The sequence below is a fragment of the Lagopus muta genome, chromosome 1 (assembly GCF_023343835.1).
Source record: "Lagopus muta isolate bLagMut1 chromosome 1, bLagMut1 primary, whole genome shotgun sequence".
NCBI classification, from domain to species: domain Eukaryota; kingdom Metazoa; phylum Chordata; class Aves; order Galliformes; family Phasianidae; genus Lagopus; species Lagopus muta.
In genome coordinates this window covers 16,817,318-16,841,470 of record NC_064433.1, presented here as the reverse complement: position 1 = coordinate 16,841,470, position 24,153 = coordinate 16,817,318, and the positions used below count along the sequence as shown (strand labels likewise).

At 38.9% G+C, this 24,153-nt stretch overlaps 1 protein-coding gene across 12 annotated transcripts in view; it reads right to left on the bottom strand.

Moving 5' to 3' along the window:
- TAFA5 (TAFA chemokine like family member 5) overlaps positions 1 to 24,153 on the bottom strand; it is a 452,144-nt gene that overhangs the window by 344,697 nt on the left and 83,294 nt on the right. Inside the window, exon 1 of one of the 12 annotated variants that reach the window (XR_007375146.1) lies at positions 3,764 to 4,110. The exons of the other annotated variants lie outside the window; for them this stretch is intronic. The gene's annotated coding sequence lies outside the window, so the exon portion shown is untranslated. Of the gene's footprint in view, positions 1 to 3,763; positions 4,111 to 24,153 lie in introns of those variants that run through there. 12 annotated transcript variants of the gene reach the window in all.

The window sequence follows — 24,153 nt, the reverse complement described above, 5'->3', positions numbered from 1 at the left end:
AGTAACTCCTTATTTTAATTGTCAGTTGTGTACGCAAAAAAAAAAAAAAAGGTGCAGATATTTCAGTTCTCCAGACCTCTTCACAGTGACTGGGGTTGACTGGGGCGCATTAAACTGCTTTGCAGGAAGATCAGACCGGCTTGGGACTGCAATTACGAATCACAATGCCCTTTTCTGGGTTCACAGCTCTATTCATCTTATAGAAACACTGAAGGACAGATTGGACAGAGGGGAACGGATTAGCCACAGGATGACCTGTATTTCCACACAAAAGCCTAAGTGTGGAAAAAATGGCACCCTGTGTCACCCATTCTTCACTTCCTGAAAAAAACATATTCATGAAAATAAACCTTTAAACAGCTCTTTCCCACTCATCTCAGAACAAGCACTCATTGTCTCTTGCGCAGTTTAAACTGCAGCAATGTAAGGCTGCTACAAAATCGCCTTAACTCAGAAATTTGTGTTAAAATATTTAAGAATGAAGACAGGTCTACTTAGCAAAAAATATAAGTTCAGCATAGGAACTAAAAAGAAAACATAACAGTGTGAAAACTCTCAGTAGACCACAGTAACACACAATAACGTATCTATGAATATGACTGAAGGAGGATTTGCTTCTGGTAGTAAGTTTTAGTTGGATGTCATCAAAGTTATACTCTGTAGCCATGCAGCACGGCTGAAATTGTCAAAATTTCTTGTGTTAATAGGTGGCAAGAGTTTAACAGATAACATCACTAATTCAAAGTGATTAAAGGGAAAATTATACAGAAAAAGAAAAAAAAAGCAAATGGCAATCATTTAGAGATGTAAGACGTGAAGGTGATGTCAGTTTTCCATTAAGACTGGCCTTTGGAAAAATACTAAGCTGTAAATAATACAAAACAATCAAAAATGGAGAGAGTGCACATTAATAAATTAAGTCAGACCTTTAATTAATTCTTCATGTCATTCTTCTTACATCAGTTGTCTCACAAACAAAAGGAATGTATGCTGTATAAACTTGTACTGTCAAACTGTCTCAGGAGATGCATGCTATCAGCTCATCTGATCGAGCTTGGCAAACGGGTGGCTTACTTGTTTGCTGCTTGGGACCACAGGAAATTATCCTTCTGCACAAGAAACAATCACATGAAAATGTCCAAGTATTTAACTTCGGGATTTAACCGCACAGCGGAGTTGCAAACAATGAGCCCATGTAGTTCATTAGGCTCCGATGGGAAATTAATCTTTTTGCCAGGAAATCAACAGTCTAGCACCATTATGTGTAATGAGACACACCATTCCCAACTTTTTAATAAAATCTGAATGCAAAAGGCTAACTCAAATATCAGAGAATAACTCCACATCTTCTGGAGGTAACTGCCATCTCACGTGTTCTTCTTGATACATATCTGTTCAGTAAACCAGTGTGGTAGACTTATGGTTAAATGCTTTGCTAGTCGTTCCCTCACTTTGCTTTCCCTTGCTTGCTTAGTGCAGGCTTCAAAACAAAAAAGTAGAAAATTCCATGCTGCTTTTGCTAATTGTTTACAATATGCAGCTTAAGTCTTCTATTATCTATTCCTCCTCCTCCTACATCCCTGCTTTTCAATCCATGGTGGCTAGAACTATCATTTTTATTAGATATTCTGAAAGTTCCTCAGAGAGAAGAATTCAGTTATATCACCTCGAGTTTCAGCCCAATTCCACTGCACTGCTCCATGTCAGGACTGAAACCAAGGGGGTGACAACGTGCACTGGTGAAGTAATTGTACACAGGGATGGGAACGCTGTTGTGCAGATGAGCAGCGGTCAGGAAGGGCCGACAAGCAGCCCCCACACACACAGTCTGTATTTACCGCATGTACACGGGTCACAGTGTTAAAGAAGAAATAAAAAAGAAATATTTTCTTCACAAGTATAAACAGACCGGTGTAATTAAGTTACCCAACAAGCTCCACGGCTTCAGCTTTCTCCCTGTGCTCAGAAAGTGAAGAGCGGCTATAAAAGCTGGAGGAGAAGCAGTGGAAAACGTGTTGAAGTGCTGGGTGCATGGCCATGGTTTCTGCCTTCACATATTAACTTAACAGCAGTTTTCCATCCCACAATGCAAGAAGAAATACTTAAAGTGATACTAAATGCTTCTTCCATTATGGATTTTTTTGGGGTAACATGGGTCTAAAAATCAAGGAGTGAAAGACATTTAAAAAAAGAACAGAAAGGAGAAAGAAAGAAGCAGCATCATGCAAATGCTGACAAAAAAAAAAAAAAAAAAAAAATTAGCCTGAGATGCCGGGCTATATTTCTTTCTGCTGTATCTCCTCAAAATGAGTCATCTGATTAGACAGAGATACACAAACAGACCAGTCCGAGCATTTTAAAGGCATGCTTTAAAGGCACTGCACCCAATGCAACTAAAGCATGGGCTCCTTTCTTAAAGGAGAAATCTCTGGCACCATCGGTTTTCTGGATACCGGTTTCTAGACCAAGCAAACTGAGCAAATCCCTGTTTTTTTGTCCCAGGAAAGATCAGCACAAAGGCACAGCCCGGCGGTGCGACGCCCCGCGCTGCAGTACCGCCAGCAGAGGCCCTTCCACGGGCGCAGGGCAGGCGCTCTGCCCAGCCCGGAAAGAAACTTTGTCCCAGGCACAGAAAACTTTTTCTCCTCACTTTGCAGAGCTCCACAGCCAGCCCGGCTGCGTTCTCCAGAAGCCACCACCTCGGCTGCACTACCGTGACAAAAAGGAATACGTGGGTCTGTCAAAACCCCATGTTTCTGCGTTGTGCTTCTTAAGGAACAGCATCCTTCTCATAAGCCACCCAGTATAACTACATCTCTCAGGATTCACGCTCGTATCTCAGAGCAGTTTCCTTTATAGATAAGGAAAGGAATCATTATTACAACACGGAAAAAAAAAAAATTAAAAATTTAAAAAAAAATAAGTGTAATTTCCCAGTGAAGGAAAGAAGATAAGGAAACAAAACTAGAAACACAGGAGCGTTGCTCCCTAAGAAAATTCCTCTATCCACTTAATCAAACGCTTTCTTTTCCCACCCAACTCACACAGCAAATAAAGAGAAAAGAAACTGTAATATAAAACCCGCCGCCCCATCTGAGCTGTTCTCTCCGACAAATTGCAATCACAGTTTTCTGACCGCAAGGTGGAAAAAACAGAGCCTTGAAAGCATGCAAAGGCCTCTGCTCCTGTTGGGGCAGCGAGGAGGAGGACGCTGCATGCCCAGGATTTGCTCTGCCCTGCCCTTTCCATAGAACTTTAGTGCCATCTATTGAAAACTTACTGAACAAGGAAGAGGGAAAGGATGCCTATTGATTCGGTATAAAAATAAGACGTTTACTTGTTAAGGGGTTTTTGGTTTATTAATACTCCCATGACGACTGCTGTTCGGTGGTCATCTGACAGCAACAAATATTTCCTATGCACCGGACGTACCCCACAGAGCCATGAGACGTCCACTAAAATGCAGAATGCAAACATCAAACCGATTTTATACATCTATGCATTTACCAAGAACATAAGTCCAAAGCTCGCTATTTGCTAACGAAACAAACACGAGAAGGCTTTAAGCGGCAAGAAAAAAAAAAAAAAAGAAAAGAAACCAAAAAAAACCAAAAAAACAAACAACAACAACAACAAAAAATAAAAACGGCGTGGAAGCACTGCTGTAAATAGAACATACTGGAAACAGTAAAAAATAATTAAGGCACCTCGTACAGACCGTAGTATTAAAGATCAGGGTATGTAGACATGCAGATATAATTACCTTCTTTAAGAAACTGTGAGTGGATGACAAATATAAGAAAACAGCAGATCGCTGCTCCTGCTAGTGCCCATAAAGCTTTCAAGAGCTGCATCTCGGTCTGAAACTCAGTAAATACCCAGAAAGTCACACAATGAATTTCCACAGCGATGCATCAACGCTTCCCTCTGTGCGCCAGGCGCGGCGGCTCCCGGCAGGGACCACACTCCCGAGCAGGGCGGGCGAGCCCGGGGCTGCGGAGGAGGGGCCGGGGCTTCACACCCCGCGCGGGGGCAGCGGCAGCGCCGCGCTCTCCTCGCCGAGGCGGCCGGCGCGGGGCCCCATGAATCAGCGCTCCGTGTCCGCGGGAGCCGCGCCGAGCCGGCGGCGGGGGCAGGGAGGCCGGCAGCGCCGGGCAGGTTGCGCAACAGCGCCCGCTGCGCCGCGGGGCCGCCGCCGCCGCCGCCCGCTCAGGGCGCGCCGCCGCCGGGCGGCGCGGGGCGAGCGGGGGCCGGGCCCATCCCGGGGAGGCTCCGCGGGAGCCGCTGCAGCATCGCCGGGCTGCGGGAGCCGCTCGCCGCCTCACTCCTTCGCTCGCTCGTCGGGCCGCCGCTCCGCCGCTCGCTGCCACGGCTCGGGGAGGAGGGAGGGAGAGAGAGAGCGAGCGAGCGAGCAAGGAGGGGAGGGAGCGGAGGGAGGGAGGGATTTCTCTTTACTGCAACTTCTCCCGGCTGGCGGCAATTTGTTGCACCCCCCCGCCTCCTCCTCCCCCGGCTCGGAGATCCTCGAGATCCTCCGAGGCGCGGGGGGATTCGGCTCAGCCCGACATCCCCGGCGGCGCGGGAACGGCCGCCCTCCGCTCGGCTCCGCGCCTCCCGCCTCGGGGGCTCCGCTTCTTCCCTCGTCCGTCCCCGTCCCGGCGCCGCTGCCCGGCGGTGACACCGCAGAGCGCCCTCCGAACGCCGGGCTACGGCGGGAGCGAGCTCAGTCTACAGGTTGATGCTTCCGTCGCAGCCATCGCCGCGGAAAGCGAGAGCGCAAATGAAGGAATGCCATAAATCACCCCTTCTTTAAAAAAAAAAAAAAAAAAAAAAAAAAAAAAAAAAAAGCCAAGGCTGTGGTTTTGCTGCCGCCCGCCCGCTCGCTCCAGGGGAAGGGCCGAGCTGCGGTACAGAAGCGGCTCCCCATGCAGCCGGGGGGCGGGCATGCCGCGGGACCGCTGCGGCGCGGAGCTGGGAGGGCCGCCCCGACGGCCGGGAGTGCCTGCCGAGGGCTGCCGGCCCCGAGCTCCTCGCCGGGAAGGCGCGCTGGGGAGACGGAGGGAGCGAGAGCCGCGGGGCGGGCGGGGGCGCGGGCGCTGCGGGAGCGCCCTGGCGCGCTGCTCCGCGGACGGCAGGAAGGTACCGCGATCCCCAGCCGGCTGCGGGGGGACTGCGCGGCGTTACCGGCGGGAGCGGAGCGGTGGCGGCCGCCGCGTTACCCCGGTTATCCGGGATAGGCAGCAGCGCATCCGTAGTTTGGAGATCCAAACCAAGTAAGAGAATGCTTGCGAAGCTGTGCTTTCATAGCTCTTTGATGAAATGTTTGCATTTATGCTGATTTTTTGGTAATACTCATTGCTGGCATATTTTCTTAGTTTTTAAGAACCAGCAGGTGCTCAAGAGGCTTGGAAGGACAGATTAATACAGTATCAGTGTTTCTGTTGGGCAAACATTTTCCTGTTGACGGTGTGCAGTTTTGTTTGTTTGTTTGTTTTTTGCTGATAGCACAGAGAAACACTGAAAACTATCTCTGGAATTTTAAACTTCACACAAATCCCTATAAACCCATTTATTGTATTCACTGTATTCGAAGATTACAGCAATGCAATGTTAAAGCAATGTCAGAGCTACAGTAGAGATACTCCATGTAAATCTTTAATTCTCAAATGTACCCTTTGGTGAGAAATTGGCCATGCTTGGGCTCAGTTCAAGTTGGGTTTTGTTTGTTGTCTTCTGGATGAAGAGGAAACAGGTTGAGTCACTAAAGAAAATTCATATATTTACACTTAAGCAGTCCTAAGAAAATCGCACAACCCTACCAAAAACCTTGAAAAAATGTGTTTTTTTAAGTCTCCAGATATGTAGATTTTAAAGGTGTCTCAACAGTTTATGCAGTTCTGGATCAGCAACATGTACCGTTCAGTATGAACATGCAAAGCTGGTAGGGAGATATCATGGCAAATTTTACATACTGCCTTCCAAAAAGCACACAAAGAGACACTGCTAGCAGACTGAAATCCCTTGTTTGCTCCTTTGAGGTTCATTGCGACAGTGCAGCCCCCATGTTCTTTGATTTTAAGCTGGTCTTACTTTGTGGAGCTCCTGCATGAGGCAAACACTCCTGGGCTCTAGCAGCCTTTGGAGCAGACCCTTTCAGAAGAACGACATCAGAACGCAGCGCTGTGCCTGCAGCCACAGGGGAGTCCCTCCACACGCACAGTGGTGTAAGTGGGAGCAAAATCTGGTTCAGCACTCACACAGTACGGAGATATTTAGTCTCATAGCAACAAGGGATTCCAGAAGACTTCCCATTTGGGAGGACAGTGGTACCTGGCAACGATGCTTGCTGTACTAAATATGGTGTGCTGTGCTTTTTGCATTTTCTTGACAGACTTGGACCTTTCAGGTATAGGATGATCCCTGTTCAAAAATAGCCACCTTCAAATTCTTGACTTGTTACCTACGTAAAGATTTATAAGATATTAAAGATACCTCAAATTACCAGCATGGACTTCTCTGGAAGACTTTTAAGAATAAATTCCCCTTACTAAAACCTTTCAGCCTATTAAGGTTTGAACTCCAACCAATGCAGTAACACCTGTCCAACAGTTCGCAAGCTGCTTGGGCCAAGAGATTTATAGCACCAACTCACTGTTTGTTTCCAGGTTTTTGCCAAAGCTTTGACCTCAGGCATCTCCAGTAATGCAGAACCAAAAAGCTCTTGTCCCAGCAATAGCTTCTATCTGGAAACCACTCCGCAGGGAATCTTCCACTTGTGTTCTAATGTTAAAGAGGGATGCTGAGCACCTGAAAGCCCCTTAGCACAGGTGAAGGATGGTCATAGAGCTGGAAGAGATTTCCAACAGTGTTGCAACTGGGAAAAGCAGTAAGGAATGCATTTTCCAGATAATCACGTGGCAAAGGCAACTGCACTTAAAATATGAGCTCTTCCTGGTTCTTAGGGGAAGCTGCACAACAAATAAGTGCATCTTTTCCAAATGTATGTTCGATTTTGGAAACGCAGCTCATTTGTTCCTTTTTCTGGAACTTCTGTCTAGTTCAACAGAATTACTAAAACTGGAACTCTGTAGCGAAGACAGCAGCCCTTGCTCAATTCTAGAGGTTTAAAAATATCTTCTCTGCTCTGCATTTAATTCCATGGGGAAAAAAAAAAATCCACCAATCTTTAAAAGACCCATTCTTCCATAATGAGATATTTTAAATTAAAAAAATGCTAAAGTTCCTGGAACACGACCATGTTTATATTGTGTTCCATACCACTGTAAATAAGCGCCTGGTATTTTCAGTTGTGTTGAATGTATTTTTGCATAATGATTTTATTCCTGTTCATGCGATAAGCCCCAAAATTATGCATGGCCAATGCAGATCTAAATACAGTAGCATGAGATGACGTTAGCCCATTTTCACTAATGAATTTGGAATCTACTACTGGCACTGAATCACACACACACCAAAAAAAAAAAAAAAAGAGAGAGAGAAGAGCAGACAGTATCTATTATTAGGTTATCGAGCCCAAACCTTTGCCAGTGCCCACTGGATTTCATTTTTGTTACTTCTGAGTTACTCAGGCAATATTCTGTCACCAGTCACTTGAGGCGATTATTCCAGCCCAGCGGTTCTCTCAGCTGGAATGCTTCTCTTGATGCTAAGTTTAACATTTTATTTTGTTGAAATTCACCCAGTTCATCTTTCAAGTATGCCTGAAGTGGCATTATAAATCCTTTCCCACTTTGAATCTAACCAAAATAAATGATATATTGAGTGTAAGTAATGAATACAGATGGGTATATTTCTACCAATTTTTTTTTTTTTTTTTTTGCAGCCTCCAAATACTTTTTCCCCATTGCTTTCCATATACCAACAGCTGGTTCACATTTCCTTGCTATTGGGCCACCACATCAGCACTCTTCAAAATACCATCACTGATCTTCTGCTGATGATGGCAAGCACACCAAAATAGAAATTCATCTCTAGAGAAATTCTGTTAATGGCTGGTTTGAGAGGTGAGGTAGCTATTCTATATACTGTATTCACAGTGTATTCATCTGACCATCTCCTTCCATGAATGCCTGAAGTTTTCACTTCATTTTTCCCTTCACTCACCTAAATAAATGATGTGTGTGATTAATATGGCTTTAACAATTTTTTAATTTAACAAACAATTTTTTTTTTTTAACAAACCCTTCTTCCTGCCCTTTCTCCTGCCTGTAGATCCATGAAAGGGATAATGCAGTCAGGATGGTTTGGAGTAAGCAAGGAGTAATTTCTTTGCTGTTGTGTGTCTTTTCTGCTTAATACTTCTGATGCATATTTTTAGAAAAAGTCTTTGGATCTTCTTTGGGTTTCCACTTGCCTTATTTTGCTGTTCCTGCCTTCTTCTCACTATTACTGAGATTCTGTGTAGGTATGATTTTATTCATAGGGAAAGAACTGCGCCAGCAATGCATGTCATATGGACAGTTGTCCACTGGGAACTTCCTGCACATTCTTCCACTAAACAGCCACCAATTGGCAACAGCTTTTAGCCACTGCTGGCCAGGGCAGCACAGAAGCTGGCTAAGAAGTGAAAAGATCTGTGAAACCACTGATCACTGCTAAGTTTCCAACCACCACAAATCAGAAATGACACAGTATGCCAGCCACAGGAACTATGGATAGCAGGGTCAAAGTGTATATCATCATATTCCTCCTTTTGTGATATACTTGTGGACCACCCTCCCCATATGTGCTCACCAAGCATTACATAGGAGAGACCCTTATATCCCTCAAAGCTTTAAACAGCTCACTTAAGTACTTCTGATCTTGTAGTCTCATTTTACCTTACACACTCAACCTGTTACAGGGAGCACCTCACTTTGCAGTAGCTGCTCTGACACATTTAACAGCACAATTATAGATGACTTGGTAACCACCCATTGACTAAAAATAACCTAGCAACTGAAGACACACTTAGGTATCTATACTCAGATATCCCAGAGGAACCCTTCACAGTTCTTGGAGCTGGGGAAAACATATGTATCTCACCAAATGCAGCAGGCTAGGAATCCTCAGGGGTGGGGATGGGGAATATCAGGGGATGAGATAACACTGCACAGCTGAAAGATTTTCCAGACAACACTGCTAGCTAATCTCTTTTCCAACTAGCTCTGCAATTAAGGTTTCCTATTGAGAACAGTGACAGCATTATGACCTGGGGAATTTCTGACGTAGAAACAAAACCAACACATCTGGGACTGCAACATTTAGAGCGTTAACAGAATTCACTTCCTGCACTGGTGGCACTTGCAACCAGCACATATCCACACAAACTAATGCCACTATGCATAGGAGAGAGGACACAAGCTGTCACAAAGTAGAAGCCACTGAGAAAGGAAATAGGACAGCATGTTCCGTGAGGAACCTTGCGATGCTGAAACTCATTCTTGCCTTCTGTAGCATGGAATCGTTTCCATGCGAGGTTTCCCTCAACTTCTTTAGGAAGAAATAAATCGATGTCTGAAGAGAGAGACAAGAACTTTCATACAGTCCTCCAAAAGGTGTGATTTCATTTATCTGACACATGTACAGTATGTCTCCCGTTGGATAGTTTCGTATCTTTGAAGGAGGGAGGGGAACCCACCCCTCCTTCAAAAGGGGATACCCTTTAGTATCCGAAACAACCTCCCCCTGATGTATTACATCATCAAAACCACACGTGTCAGAATGGAGACAATTGTGTAATCATGTTGCCTGCCTGACCTTCCTTTCCACTCCCCCTTTTTTTTTTTTTCCTGGTTTGGTTATGGCCTTCATATACTCAAAATGCTTTCAAGACACTTTCATTTGTCTACAAAGAATAAAATAGGCAGCAACTCTGACACAGGAAGAGAACTACTAAACTCAAAGAGAAAGTCTACAGGGTCTCAGCGGCCTTTCCACCTGCCCCCAGTTGTAAGATTATCATCTTAAAATAGTTCAGAGAGTATATAACACCCAAAACTCACAGTTAAGACTGATGAACAACAGTCTTAAATGTTCCAGTGACTGCAGAGCTACAAAAAATCACAAACAGGCTTATCCTCATATTTTCACTTTTTGTATTTTAAAATAATTTGCTTTTTTCTCACTTCTAATCAAAATTTATTTTTTTTTATTCCTTTTTTCCCTTGGAAAGGATTTGTATTATAACCGCGATGACTAAACAAATGAAATTAATGGAATTTAAGATCCACAGTTTCCAGCATCACTTCCTGAAGATCTAGCCTAAATAAACACAATTGAAATGTTGTGACATTTAATCAGTAAGTTCTTCATTGAAAATGAGATCCATAAAGTAAGCCATGCAGAATAAGCAGTGACTCAAGTCATATGAACCAAGACATAGCAAACCTTCACAGATCAGCCAGCAATGCAGTATAACAGTCTTGTACAGAAAAGTTCAAAAGTTAGAACGTTTTGAGGGTTTTGTTGCTTTCCCTCACCTAAGTGGAGATGGGGAAAAAAAAATATGGAATCAACAGGAGCAGTAGTATACAAATTGTAAACTCGTACTCATCAGCAGCCTGCCTAATAAGCTCTATGTCTTATAGCTCAAACTTTACCAAGAAAACTTTCTTTATATTTATTTACCCGTTGGCCTTTCCCCTCAAAACATGAATATCACAAACACTGATCAGGAGCTGAAATCACAAAACAATGGACACTTTTAATTGCTGATTGGTAAGAATGGAAACTGCAGCAAAAATAGAACATATCTAGAGCAAAGAAGGCGTCTCCAGAGTTAGATAAAATATGCTCTGAACATACAAGGAAGAGACAGTGTGTGCCTCTGTAATGTTTGAGCTTGTTGGCTGATATTACTGAGAGAAGAGGCAGTCACTAGTTGCTAACAAACCAGTGGAGAAGGGACAAATACTTCTCAGATTAATGTGCAGATGCTTTAAAAATATTCAAAACCTCAAAAAAAAAAAAAAAAAAGAAAAAAAAAAGAAAAAAATTGTTACATGCACAAAAGAAACAATTAGAACAGTTATGTGTGAGCTAAAATGGGTTTACCACTATGGCATTCTTATTTTAAGCCTGAAAACTCTGTTTTCAAGTGTTTTAAACCTGAATCCAACTGTGACATTAAAGGAGACCCAGAACGTTGTACATTAAATTTCTTCTGGGTCTGTGTTCAGGACATCATTTTGAAAACTTGATTAAGTAAAGGAGAAATTAGAACACAAACTTGCTTGCCATTCTGAAATATAAAGCCATACTTTTACAAGCCATTCATGTATAATATAGTCTCCTAGTTTTCAATAATAAAAAAAAAAAGAAAAAAACAACAAATTTGCAAGTCTCTAGCTAGTATTAGACTATTAGATATGGACAGATAACACTAAGTAATATACGACAAATTTTGTTCAGTAGGATGAAAATGGATTACTGCAAGCCAATATGAGTTTTATTACCAGACTCTGCTATGAGAAATTAACACACTGGAGGCCCATCGATATACACCTGGGGTGGGATAATGGTAGGAAATACAGATTTATATAATCTCCTGCATGTGCAACCTACTTACTATTTGTTTGCTTGCTTGTTTTTGTATTTTTTTTTTCTATTTGCCAGACACATCAGACACCCCAAAGCTTACTACAGCTAATGAAGTGGACACTGTATAGCAGCTTTGCACTTCTTTCTATTTTTCTTTTTTGGTGAAAAGCACGTCTCTAAAGGATTATATCCTCTTTTTTTTTTTTTTTTGTTTTGTTTTGAAGTAGAAAGCTTTAATTACAAAACGAAAGGGGGCATCTAAGATTTTGGCATTTAAAAGCAAAAAAGTAAAGCTATTAAAGCGATACCCTTAACATACTGGGCAACATTAACTTTGTTACGTTGCAACTTCAGCTACTAGCAGCACACTAACTTCAGTAAAAATCTTGCAGATACTGCAGCTGATTCAGTCAGATTTCATATGGATGAAATACTACAAAGAATACTATAGCAGCAGAAGGTCCACACAAACACCCCATGCCCATACAGCCTTATTGGGCACAGGTTCAAGTTCAGTAGCCCACATGTTTTTAGTTGCCCATGTCTATATGTGAAAGGGCAGAGGATTCATCATAGCTAATTGCTAATGACTGTAAGAATGTATAAGGTTACATGTGCAGTGCAGGGTCGATCACAGATTAGAGCTGGAATATGAGTTGAAGTCTTAAATTGACATACTGGTTAAAGCATGCCCACAGAAAGAGTTATCTTTGACCCTAAAGTCACTGCAAAAATTTGATTACAGTTTACCTCACCAGTATACTAATATAATGCTAACATTATAACATTAGATCAGTATGATATTATACATTGAATGGCTACATTAGAAGTGGTTAATGATGACAAAGGTTTTTTGTATGAACTACTATACACAGACTTGATACAGTATTTCATTTTTGAAAATATTTGATTTTCTTGTTTTGGCAAATGATTAAGTGCTTATTTGGTTCATTTTTATACTTCAGAGGAAAGATTTATAGTCTATTCTGTCATTAATGCAAAAAAAATAATAGGTTAGTAACACATTTTATAAACTGTATGCTCTCAGTCCATGCCACAGTGCTTTCAGAACGTGTCAACACTCAGCGATTTCCTTACCCAGCTCAAAAGCATCTTGGAAGCACCCCGGACAATGTCTCATATACAGCCATTGAGGGTTATCCGCTCCAAAATAGCTGTTATAATCTGAATGGAAGAACCATAAATGATTCAATTGGAATCACTTCTGAAAATGAAAAAAATAAATGAACACAGAATAAACTACAACATTAGTGGGGCTAGCAGCCCACAGACCTGATGATCATAGATCTGAAGACTTTGAAGTTTCCCCTTATAATTACTCTATATAATGGCTACCTCCAGATGCTGAGAACAGTATTACTAAAACTGACCTCCAGTGATTTTAGAAAGTATTTTTGCATCATTTCAGATACAAGTCAACGAAGTACATACCCAGCTGCATCTAATACAACTGAAACTAGGTAAAATAGCCTTTTTCTTCCCCACCCCCACTTTCCTTGAAAGAGGCTAAGTATTCATATCTTCCCTATAAAGGAAATATAACATAGTATATAGCACATCTACTTACAGCCTTCATACTAAAATTCAGCCATATGAAATAAAATCCTAAACTCTAATGCCGTCAAATGTTGGATCCAGCAACAGTTTGCTTTGTTGACTCTTTTGTTGTTGTTGTTGTTGCTTTTTGTTGTTGTTTTAGTTTTTATGAAGAAACTATGACATAAAAAGAACACCCCTTTTTTTTTTCTTTTTTTCTTTTGTTTTTTTCACTACAGGAAAAAAAACAAAAAACAAACAAACAAACAACAAAAAAAAAACAGTATTCCATGAAAAGAGGACAAATCAAAGAACTCAACAAAATGACAATCACTTGTCAAAAAGAGGGACTAGCAAAAGACAGTATAACAAACTAGAATAACTGTCATAGGGCATTTTACATTTATTTTAAACGCCAACAACAATGTGTATTCTCTTCTTCTGTTTGCCCATACACATTTTTTTTCCTCCATTAGGTATCATTAGTTTTTTTAAATAAATATCCTTCCTTCATAATCACTTCAGAAGAATACAGAAAAGAAATGAGAAGAAGGTAGTATGAGCAACACAGTTTCTAATTGTATACAGAGCATCACCTTATGGTTTAAGGTCTGCAAAGAGATGAGGAAGGAAGAAGTTAATCTGTTGGAAACGTGCAGTTGGCATCAATCCTAATGGCATGCCATAGGTATGAAGCTATTTATCAATAAAGTTGTCCTATCAAAGTGGACAGAATAAGCATATGAGCCAGTGACTTCCTACTGTGAGAAATCACGACAATCTCCTGTGCCATAAGGAAAAAGTTCTTATCCTTTCCAGATTGTACACTCTACTGCTTCACATATCAAAATTGTGCCTCAAGAAGTTGTTGGCATGGGGTAAGGCAATCATTAAGTTCTAGTAATGCAACTGTAGTAGTCTGAGTAGGTTTAACTGTTTTTGTTTTACCTGTTCAGATATACTACTGAAAATGTTTATGTTCCTTGTGAGAGACACCACGGAGGATGAGAAAATTTTAACAGAAACTTAAATTTTCATTGTGGTGGTGGTCCTATTTTTGATAGGCTGGTGATCAGAATGGAGTTGTGCAAACAGACTTTTTTTCTTTTTTGTACAATGTCTTTCAGTATATAAATTGTTATCCCAATTATTTTCATGTGCGTGTGATGCATGCCATGTATCAAAGAACATTAGTTTGACATAAAATGTAAAAGATTCCCTATTTTTAAAACAACAGTGGTCTTCTGAGTCTTTTGAGATTTTTTTTATTTCCAAATATTTTGGTAGAAATTTTATTGTTATTGCAGTAATCTAGTATGAAAATACAGGCATTGGGGAAATTTTGGGTAACAAAGGATTGCAATAATGCCTAATTAACAGAATCACGAGCAACTTAAAAAGAGATGTCATGAAAAGCAACTAACTTCAAATAATATTTCATTATTAAATATTGTTAATGATGCTTCTTTTTGATTTTACTTCAGTACTGCAACAAGTTTTACTAAAAAAATATTAAATTCTGATTATGAATCTTCAAACATAGGTCCTGCATCTACTGAAAGACTGAAAGGAGAGATGGCTGTACTGAGACTTTAGCTAAGCCTAGGAAACAGTACATGAGGTTGGGAGCAGACTGATGATTGTGAATTCAGTTAAAATTACATATTGCTACCTGTAGCTCTTTCTGTAGTAGTTTTGTGATGGAATATTCTATCTTGCTTCTTTCTTTCATTTGTACTTCTGCCCACAGTGGTATATTTTACTTATATGTGTAAAAGAGGATGATATCAAACCCATTCAATTCCCAGTAACAGACAGGAATATAATAATAATAATAATAATAATAATAATAATAATAATAATAATAATAATAATAAATGATACAGCTCTGTCTTACGTATAGCTAATAAAGTCCAACCATAGCTTAAAAGCAGTATTCCTCTTGAGAAGTCATCACTTTCAGAAGCATTTCCACTATCACTTACACAAGAACTTTATTAAAGAACAATCCTATTCAGTACATATTCAAACAATAGTGCAGGGATGGACTTCACCGCAATCTGTACATTAACAACAAGCAATCCTATAAGCCCAAGAAGCAATTATGCTGGTTTAAACTGTAAGTTTACATCTTGTAATTGACTGCAAGTTCTGATTTGCCATAACTGGATACTTTTGAAGATCATGTGGATTCTCTAGATTTAATACAGAAAGCAAGGACACAGTATCTTTTCCCACCACTGGGGCATTTTCAGTGTTTCTGTCTTCCAACAGCCAAGCATTTTCATGAACCTTTTGCAATCTGTATTTGATACTTCTCTCTCTTTGGGAAATGTGGTTGATTTCAAGGTCCCAAATTAAAAAGTTTCCCGAGTTTCAAACCTCTAAAATCCTTTCCACTTCTGAGAAGGACTGCTCACTTTCATCCAGATCACTTACTTCCATAATTTATCTTCTGCCTCTACTTTCTACAAACAAAAACAACACAAAACAGCTCTTTATGAACTCTTTGCAGCAACAATTTTCCTAGATTGGAAACTTATTATCAACAAGTTCTCTATGAAGGCCTTGGGAATACTTAATATTCTTGTTCTTCTCTTTGGTGCTAATGCTCTCAGCCCCACATTCAGATTTTAATACTGTACAGCACTCAGCCAGGCAAATTATCAAATCAAATTACAGTGGCTCACCAATTTACCTCCCATCAGCTCTAAAGCAATACCTTGTTAACCTGCTGTAACTGTGTTGTGTGTCTGAACTGAACACGAATCAGTGAAGGTTATTTCAGAAAGAAAGGACAGACTGAAAGAGCAGCTTATTTCCACAAGGAAAAAAAAATAGGGTAGACATTTGAGCAGACTGTTTAACTTTAAAGGCAATTAGGCGATGGAATGACTTGCCTGAGGAGGTAGTTTAGACAATGTAATGAGAAGTGCTTAAAATAGAATAAACTATTTGTGAGACAGATACAGATGTAAATAATCCTCCATGTTTTGAACTAGATGAATCAGGAGAGGTATCTTTTCTATTCAAATTCCTGAGTATAAAAATTCTATTCTCTTTCCTTGGGAACAGCTTTCAAACTTATGACTGTTCCCACCTGTTCTGAATACTAAAGTGAGACTGCACTCCAAAAGGCAGTTTAACCTCGCTGTATCATTATAAAGTAGATTTATTCATAACAAGCATCGATGAAAAACTTCCAGCAAAAAAGTCCTTAGTCAGGGAGATGCACATTGTTGCAAAAGTGGATTGTTTCTCTAAGTGCTTATATGGCCCCATCACTATAGTATCCAAGCGCCTTACAAACATTAATGAATGTATTCTCACAACACCCCTGGGAGATAGAGATAGTATTATTAGCTAATGCACAAAGAGTAGCTTGTCCAAAGTCACACAGAAAGTCTGTGGCACAGCCAAGACTCAAAACTGTGATTTCCTGCTCGCAGCCGTAACCATGACTATATTCTGCCATCCATATACAGCATTTCAAAATATGTTACATATAACCTCAGATCTTTACACAATAAGCCTCTCTGTTCAGATGCAGATTCCGTTGCTGACTTAATAAATAAGAATAACTTTGTTTATTGAGAAGCTTCATTACGGCAACAAATTTACAGGTTACTGAAACAATGACAGTTAAATAGGCCATAACTGGTTCTAATATAGAAGAGCAATAGAAATGTATTCCTTGATCACCATATCCAGAACAGGATGCACCATATCCAGAATTGGATTTTAATACAAAAAAATATTTTCCTTCAGATGATGTAAAGCATTTCGTTATCTAGAAGGAATAAAGTAAAAAAGGGACAACAACAAAAACAAACAAACAAAAACAGGCTCACTATATTCCCAACATGGTTTCTTTCAGATAAAATATTTCTGCTATTTGTGTAATAAGAGGTATATAGTACTTTCAATTTTAATGAGGTCAAATCAGGAGGGACAACTGCAGTAAGTGTATTTACCCCAGAAAAACAGAGAACAGAATTTGGCTTATAAATTAAATATTAGAATCATGCAAAGATATGCACTGAGCATCAAGGTTATTCTCCATATTACAGGATAGTTTTTTAGTAATTTAGAGAGGATAACAGTATAATGAACTCAGAGATCTGATCAAATGATGACATGATTCTACCGAATCAGGAACACAGCACATTGTCTTTCATTTTGGAAGGGGAAAGGTACAGGCATCACATTTTTCCTCAAATGCTATAATTTTTTTTAAATATAGAAGTATTGGACAACTGCATAAATAATAGAAAAAGATGTGAAGGGGTAGTGGATCATAAAGTGAATAATGATCAAAAAACACCGTGTTGAAACAAAGTTAAGCATAACTTTGGAATTCATTGACACACACACACACACACAGAAAAAAAAAAAAAAAAAAAAAAAAAAGAGAGAGACAAGGCAAGCAGCATCTGTTAAACTTCGCTCCTGCAGTTCCAACAATAGCACATTTTTTCAGTTTGTGGCTTCATGTCTTAAGAAAGATGTAGATAAATTAGATCTGGTTTTAATTAGAGCTACCAACATAGCAGAGGGGATTTACATCAGATGCTAATTGAAAACAGTCTAGCTATCGGGACAGTTAAATGATGGCGCAGATTATCACTGACAGAGAAGCCACATCTTAACGTGATTTTTTTTCAGTTAAATAAATATCCATTAGGGGTAATCCTCATTCTCGTAAGAGTATAGACTACACTGTGTCTCGAGATTCATCCCAATATTTTATATATATATTACTGTATATATGTATATATATATATATATACATATATATATATACATACATATCATTGCAGTACAAATACTAGAAACAGCCATTCAGATCACCTGTTCTCAATGAACCCCAGTTTGGAATCTATTATTCTTTCCTTCTTCTCCTTCATTCTCTCACTGAGATGTCTTATTGGTGTTTACTTTCCCAATAGATCAAAACATCATAGTCTGGCCACAATGAACTTTATCAGACAGTGCTGAATTCATTTAAATATCAAGTTGAGAACAGTGCTCCCCTTTGGCAGCAGTAGTCCAGTGCTGCCCCCAAAAAACGGGGTTGTAGTTGGGTTTCTAGGCTCTCCTCTGCTTTAGTACACAGCTGCTAATCTTGAGAACAGAAAGCAGGTACCATACCTTTACTTCAGAATTTCAGAGAAAATTGCAACAACTAGGTAACTGGCTAAGGTTAATTGTCATTAAACAATAGAAAAAAAAATATGTAGGTGAACTATACATGGGTAAAATAATTAGGTTAGAAAAAGAGACTCTTGTTATTAAAGAGCTTAGGTGCCCAGTTAGGTTGCATGAGTAGCTTTTAATTTTCTCTCATTCTTCCAGTACTACAGTGAAGTTGGTTGCCTGCTCCTGTAAGCTACCTGCTTTTGTTTGCACCTGTAAAAAACATAGTCTAATTCAGTATATAGGTGGTGGCTCTGTTTCATAAAAGCAAAAAAAAAGGACAGGTGATAGACAACAAAATGACTACCTGTATGACCATTTCTTTATTTCCTTTCATATCTTTCCACATTGTTGAAACAGAGGTTAGTTAGAGTTAGCTGGAAAATGCATCCAACTAAAGGAGTAATAGTACCAAGTAGTTCCTAGATGCAGGTGGGAAGTGGTCTTTAAGCAGTGAAACAAGACTTGAGGAAATGTTTTTAAGGACAAAACCAAAACTTCAAGCCTGTAACATCCTCTTTGTGATATGAGTTCAGGCCATGTAATCTGGTTGGAATAGGTTAATCCCCAGACTACTTCATCCCCAGAGATACACAACTGACTGGGAGAAAACATTCAATCATCCGAAAGTAAACAAACACCAGTTCCTCACTGCTCTAGTCTGTTAGTGATTGCCAATAAATTATATTAATATCCCTATGTTGAGTCTGCCCATGACTGTAGTAGGTGAGTGATCTCCCTGTCCTTATACCAATCCCCACATCCTCCTCTTTCCTCATATGTTCTTCCCCTTTTCCTTTGTGGAGGGAGAGTGACAGATCAATTATGGTAGAGTTTAGCTGCCACCAGAGTACAGCCACCACAGTACATGTTCTCACTCAAAGAGAAAATATACCTTTGTCTATTACATGGAGGAGCCTGCTGGATACTTTAAAGGGAGGAGGGAGGGGAAAAAAAAAAAAAAACTGGCAAGAAAGAGCAATAAATCTAAAGCAAGTTAACAGCAAACCTTCTTATATGTTAATAAGAGATCTGGAGTGCTTGGTCAAACACTAATGAAAATGCCACAGAATTCCCACACTGGTAACTGGAAGTTAAGCAGTTAAGATATGAGGGAAACACAGGGAGCTAAACTGTCTGCAGGAGTTCCGGGTAGTTATGATGGTATAGACAACAGCCTTTGCTGTTTCTCATAGGAAGATCATATAGAGGAAAGGAAAGCATCAGTTTAAGCATCAGTTAAAATAGATGGCACCACTTAAAATGGAAAACCACTATCCGCATAACCAGCAAAGTGAATGATGAAGACTCAGTAAACAAAAATGTCATAAAATGTTACTTGACATTTGCTCATGAGCTGCACTGTGCTCATTTTACCAGGAGCTAACAGATTGCCACCCTAGAGGTAACATCTCAGAGAATGGCACAAGCAAAGCAAATTCATTCTCTTGCAAAGGTCTCATTTTCATTGTCTGTATTAATAATCTCCAGTTAGAGGATTTCTAAAACACAGTCTTTTAGATGTGAGGTAGTTTGGGGCTTTTTTGAGTAGTCATGTTATTGACTATGGACAAGTACATAGTCTTTTTCACTTTGACCCATTAAACAATAAAAATCTGTGGAATTACTGGTAGTTATCCCGTAAAAATTCAGACAGAAAACATAGTTTCCCCAATTAGGTTCCTTTCACCCAGAAACATAGAAAATATTCTCCAGTTTCACAGAATTATGGGGTTACAGAATAGTTGAATGTAGAAGGAATCTCTGGAGATCATCTTACGCAGATGATCAAACTGTTCAAACTCTCTGGTCAGAGCAGAACTAACTTTCTGGTTGCTCAGAACTGTTTCAATGTCAGGACATGGATCTCCACAACTTCTCTGAACCAGATCTTCTGGTGTTCAATCACTCTTACGCAGAAAATAATAATAATAAAAACTTAGGTTTAAATGGTATTTCTTTCTGCATTTGTGGAAATACATATAATGACATAGTTCTGTCTGTAAAATGAAATACAGTAACAAAATAACATGATAACTCCAGAAAAAAAAGGTCTATCCAGCTATCTCCACGAAGACTGTGCAATGTTACATTTCTTCTAACTGGATGCCCATTTTATTTTGTTTAAGATGATTTCTTAGATCTCTCTCTGCTCTAAATTTGCTCTTAAATGGGTAGAGGTTAGATAAAACATAATTCTATGAAATCTAATATAGAACTTAGAGTTCTGAAACTAGGCCCTATCACTAAGATTTCTTAAACACACAGCTGTGTGTTGCATAAATGATTAGCTCTACAATCTGAGTTAATTTTTGTGTTTGCCTAATTTTTAACATATGAGAATTGTCTGGGTCTGAATTTAATTAGTTTGATTATTAATATATTACTTTACAAAAATGTTAGGAATTAGAGCATTATTTGAAATTTGAAAAGAGCATTATTTCATTTGGAAGGTAATAATCACGGTACATGGATAACAACATACTATTACAAATGATTTCAATAATTAATCCTTAATAAGCAGAAGTATCAACAGAACAGCAGTGATCATTCTAAAGTTTGAAATATACAAGGCCAAATTTTGTTCTCAAATTTGTTGCTGTACTAGCTCCTGTTGAAGCTTAAGTGTCAGTAGACCTGTCTATGAAGTAGAGGGCCAAGTCACTAAAGGTATGACATTCTTTAAATATTTTCAGGAGAATTTGAGCACGCTCTAAGACATTTAAGTCAACAGAGAGAACAAATAGGAAGGTTACACCAGAAATCTTTCTGACCCTACAAAGGAAGACATCATTCCTGGTTATTAATGAGATCATTTCCTATAATAATGAGAAGCACATTCTAGTAGTTATGTGTTTGAAACTCCTGAATTTAGTGTTTATTCTCAAGAGTTCTTGTGTTTACCTTCAGAGCAAAGGTGTTTTTTATTGTTGTTCATTATTTTGCTTTGTTTTCTGTTTGTCTTCTAAAATGATGAATAGCATGAAAATTTAAAAGATCAATAGAACTTTCAAAGTTTGCTTAATATATCAGAGATGAAATTACTAATGACTGAATAACTGGGTTAAAGAAAATTAGAGCAAAGCGCTAATTGCTTCATTATAATTCTGCTGGTTTGGTTTTGTTCAATTAAAGCTTAACAGTTTGAACTTTTCATTACTATTGAGTAACATAACAGATTAAAATTATATTGCATGATATCCCAAAGCAAGGGATTTGCAGATAAGGTGAGGGAGAACTAACACACCATATCATAAACTAATGAAAAAAAAAGAAAAGGGGGGGAGTGGAGAGGAAAGGACTGGAAGAAAGAAAAAAAAAAAAAAAAAGAACACAAATACCAATATTTTACTTTTCTTGTTCTTCTAAGCATTAAAGCACGATCATTTAAAGGAAGGGTCCTCATAAAGTACAAGACTGTAAGACCTCAGACATTGTAGTGTATCCCATAAGAGGAACAAATTATTTTCTATAAACAGCCATATTTACTTGAAATGTAATTTTTAAAAGCCTCACATACTGTAACCATTTCTATACGGCTGCCCATACTGCACCACTGAGGCAAAGCTCAGCTCTGCCATGAGCTGTCCGTTCAGCACCACACGCGCCAAAGCACCACCAGCTGTCATGCTACAGCTTCAGCAATTAACTCCAGCAATTGCCTTATAAAACGGTAAGAGTTCTGCATGCATTTTCAGACTGTAAAGCCTACATAATTAAAAGAAACAAGTTAAAAAATCAAACATAGATCTGTAATATGTGTTTATGAAAATATTATTTTACAGTGGAATAGAAACACTGATGTTACGAAACTATATTTATTGTACAGATCAGATCAAACGAAAAGTCCTTTAAACTCACTTAGTTGTTCAACCTCCATCAGTCTTTTAAAATCTTATCATAGTTACAAAGCAATTAATCATGTAAACTGAAGCATCAACCGAAACTAAAAAGTGTTCTTACAATTTGCATTTCACAAGACATTCATTAAACAGTAAACTAATTATTCTAAATCCCACATACTATAAACAATCATTATTTATATATGTGGTAAGTGTAGATGCTGCTTTCATTTTCAAAACTTCAAGTGTAAATGTAGCAGAAAGTTCCTTCCTTGTAATCAGTAACAAGATCATCTTTGCAACATCTTTGATATGCTGCAGGTTCATAGTGAATACATACAGGAATGGGAAAAGATGAAGAAAAGATTCTTAGACAATAAAGCTATATGAGAATCTACTAGTTTTTTTTTTCTTTCTTTTCCTGCTTCCTTTCACTATGAACATATCTGACTAGAAGAGATAAAAAGCACAGATTTAAAACTATCAGTAACAATGCATTAAGGTTCTATCTTAGCCATGTAAATAGTTTCAAAGTTGTTACCTTCTTCCTGGAGAATATATCCTTTCAGATATAAGGGAAGTATAATAGAAATAAATGATGTTTACTCCTTGTTGATACAATGAAATGATTGTTCATGATGGAAAGTTCAGAACTCCATCTTGTGGCGATAATTTTAACTATACACCAAAAACAATTTGGGAGAAGTAAGCTTCTTATGCTCCACTGCTGATGTGCCTTTGTAGAAAACATGAACTGAATTATCTCAGCTGTTCAAAACAAACACAAAAATACTACAAACTTGTCTACTAACACTGTGGTTAGTTCTGTTCTTGAAGAATAGGCCACTCTTTGAACCTCTTCAATCTTAGATTGAGGTAAAAACAATGAATCTAGCCTACCAGGGGTACTAAGCTTTCTGTGTAAGTAGCACAACTCCATTTATGGTCAGACATGCCTTAATTACTGAAAGCACTAGTGTGTTGCAAAAGATATTAATAGCTCTACATCTAACCACGTACAAACTTAAGGAAGAGACATCATGAATTGTTCCCTTGTATGCATTTCAGAGCCTTTATACACCAACAGCAGCCTCCTGCAGAAGGAGGATATAGATAGGAAAATAAAGACACTGCTAATCTTAAAGAAGACATTTCAAATAGAGTCTTTAAAAAAGTATGCCTACCTTTACTACATATGTATATATATATATTCATGTTCCCTAACAGCTCACACTAAAAATGATGTCTGAAAGCAAGTGCTGTTTAGCCCTGAGTAGCTGGAATTTCAGAAGAGGTGAAAGATTTCAGAAGATGGTGTAAAGATTAAAAACCAAGGGCTTACCCTCTTCTACAAATCAATTAGTTCACACTTGTCTCTGAAATATATCATTATGAATCACCGTGTGAACAGACTCATTAAAATGAACCCATTAGTATAAATAAAGGTAAATAAAACAAACACACAACCTACATATACACTGGAATATAGCTATCATGTCATGAAGCTAGTAGCAAAAGCAATATACAGTTTTAAATGTTGCTTATAATTCAATATAATATAAACGTTCAGGTCATGACAGAAAAGATATCAACAAAGAGTGCTGAGTCTACAGGGTGGTTACATAGAATGATAACTTTTTATTAGTTTTTAGCATGGCTGCCTCTTAATGAAGCATTGCTACCGTTATTCTGTGCTGCACAGACAAAGCAACTGGAGGATATCCTGTCAAATGAATGCATGCAATCACAGAACTCTGCAAGACAATAAAGGTTTTACTGGAATGAATTAAATGCTTATCTTACTTGATTCCCATAATGATAAATACATCAGCAGCTCATTTAAAAATCAGCTCAGTCTATAAACTACTGAAACATCATAAACATTAGTCAAAACAGGCAGACATAAAATCACGTCATGTCAGTGCTTCTCCAAATCCACACATGTGAACTTGCACATCAGTTACCAGGTCATCTGTAAGTTTCCTAGATTCTCTCGCCTCTCAGTCTTAGCTTCTTA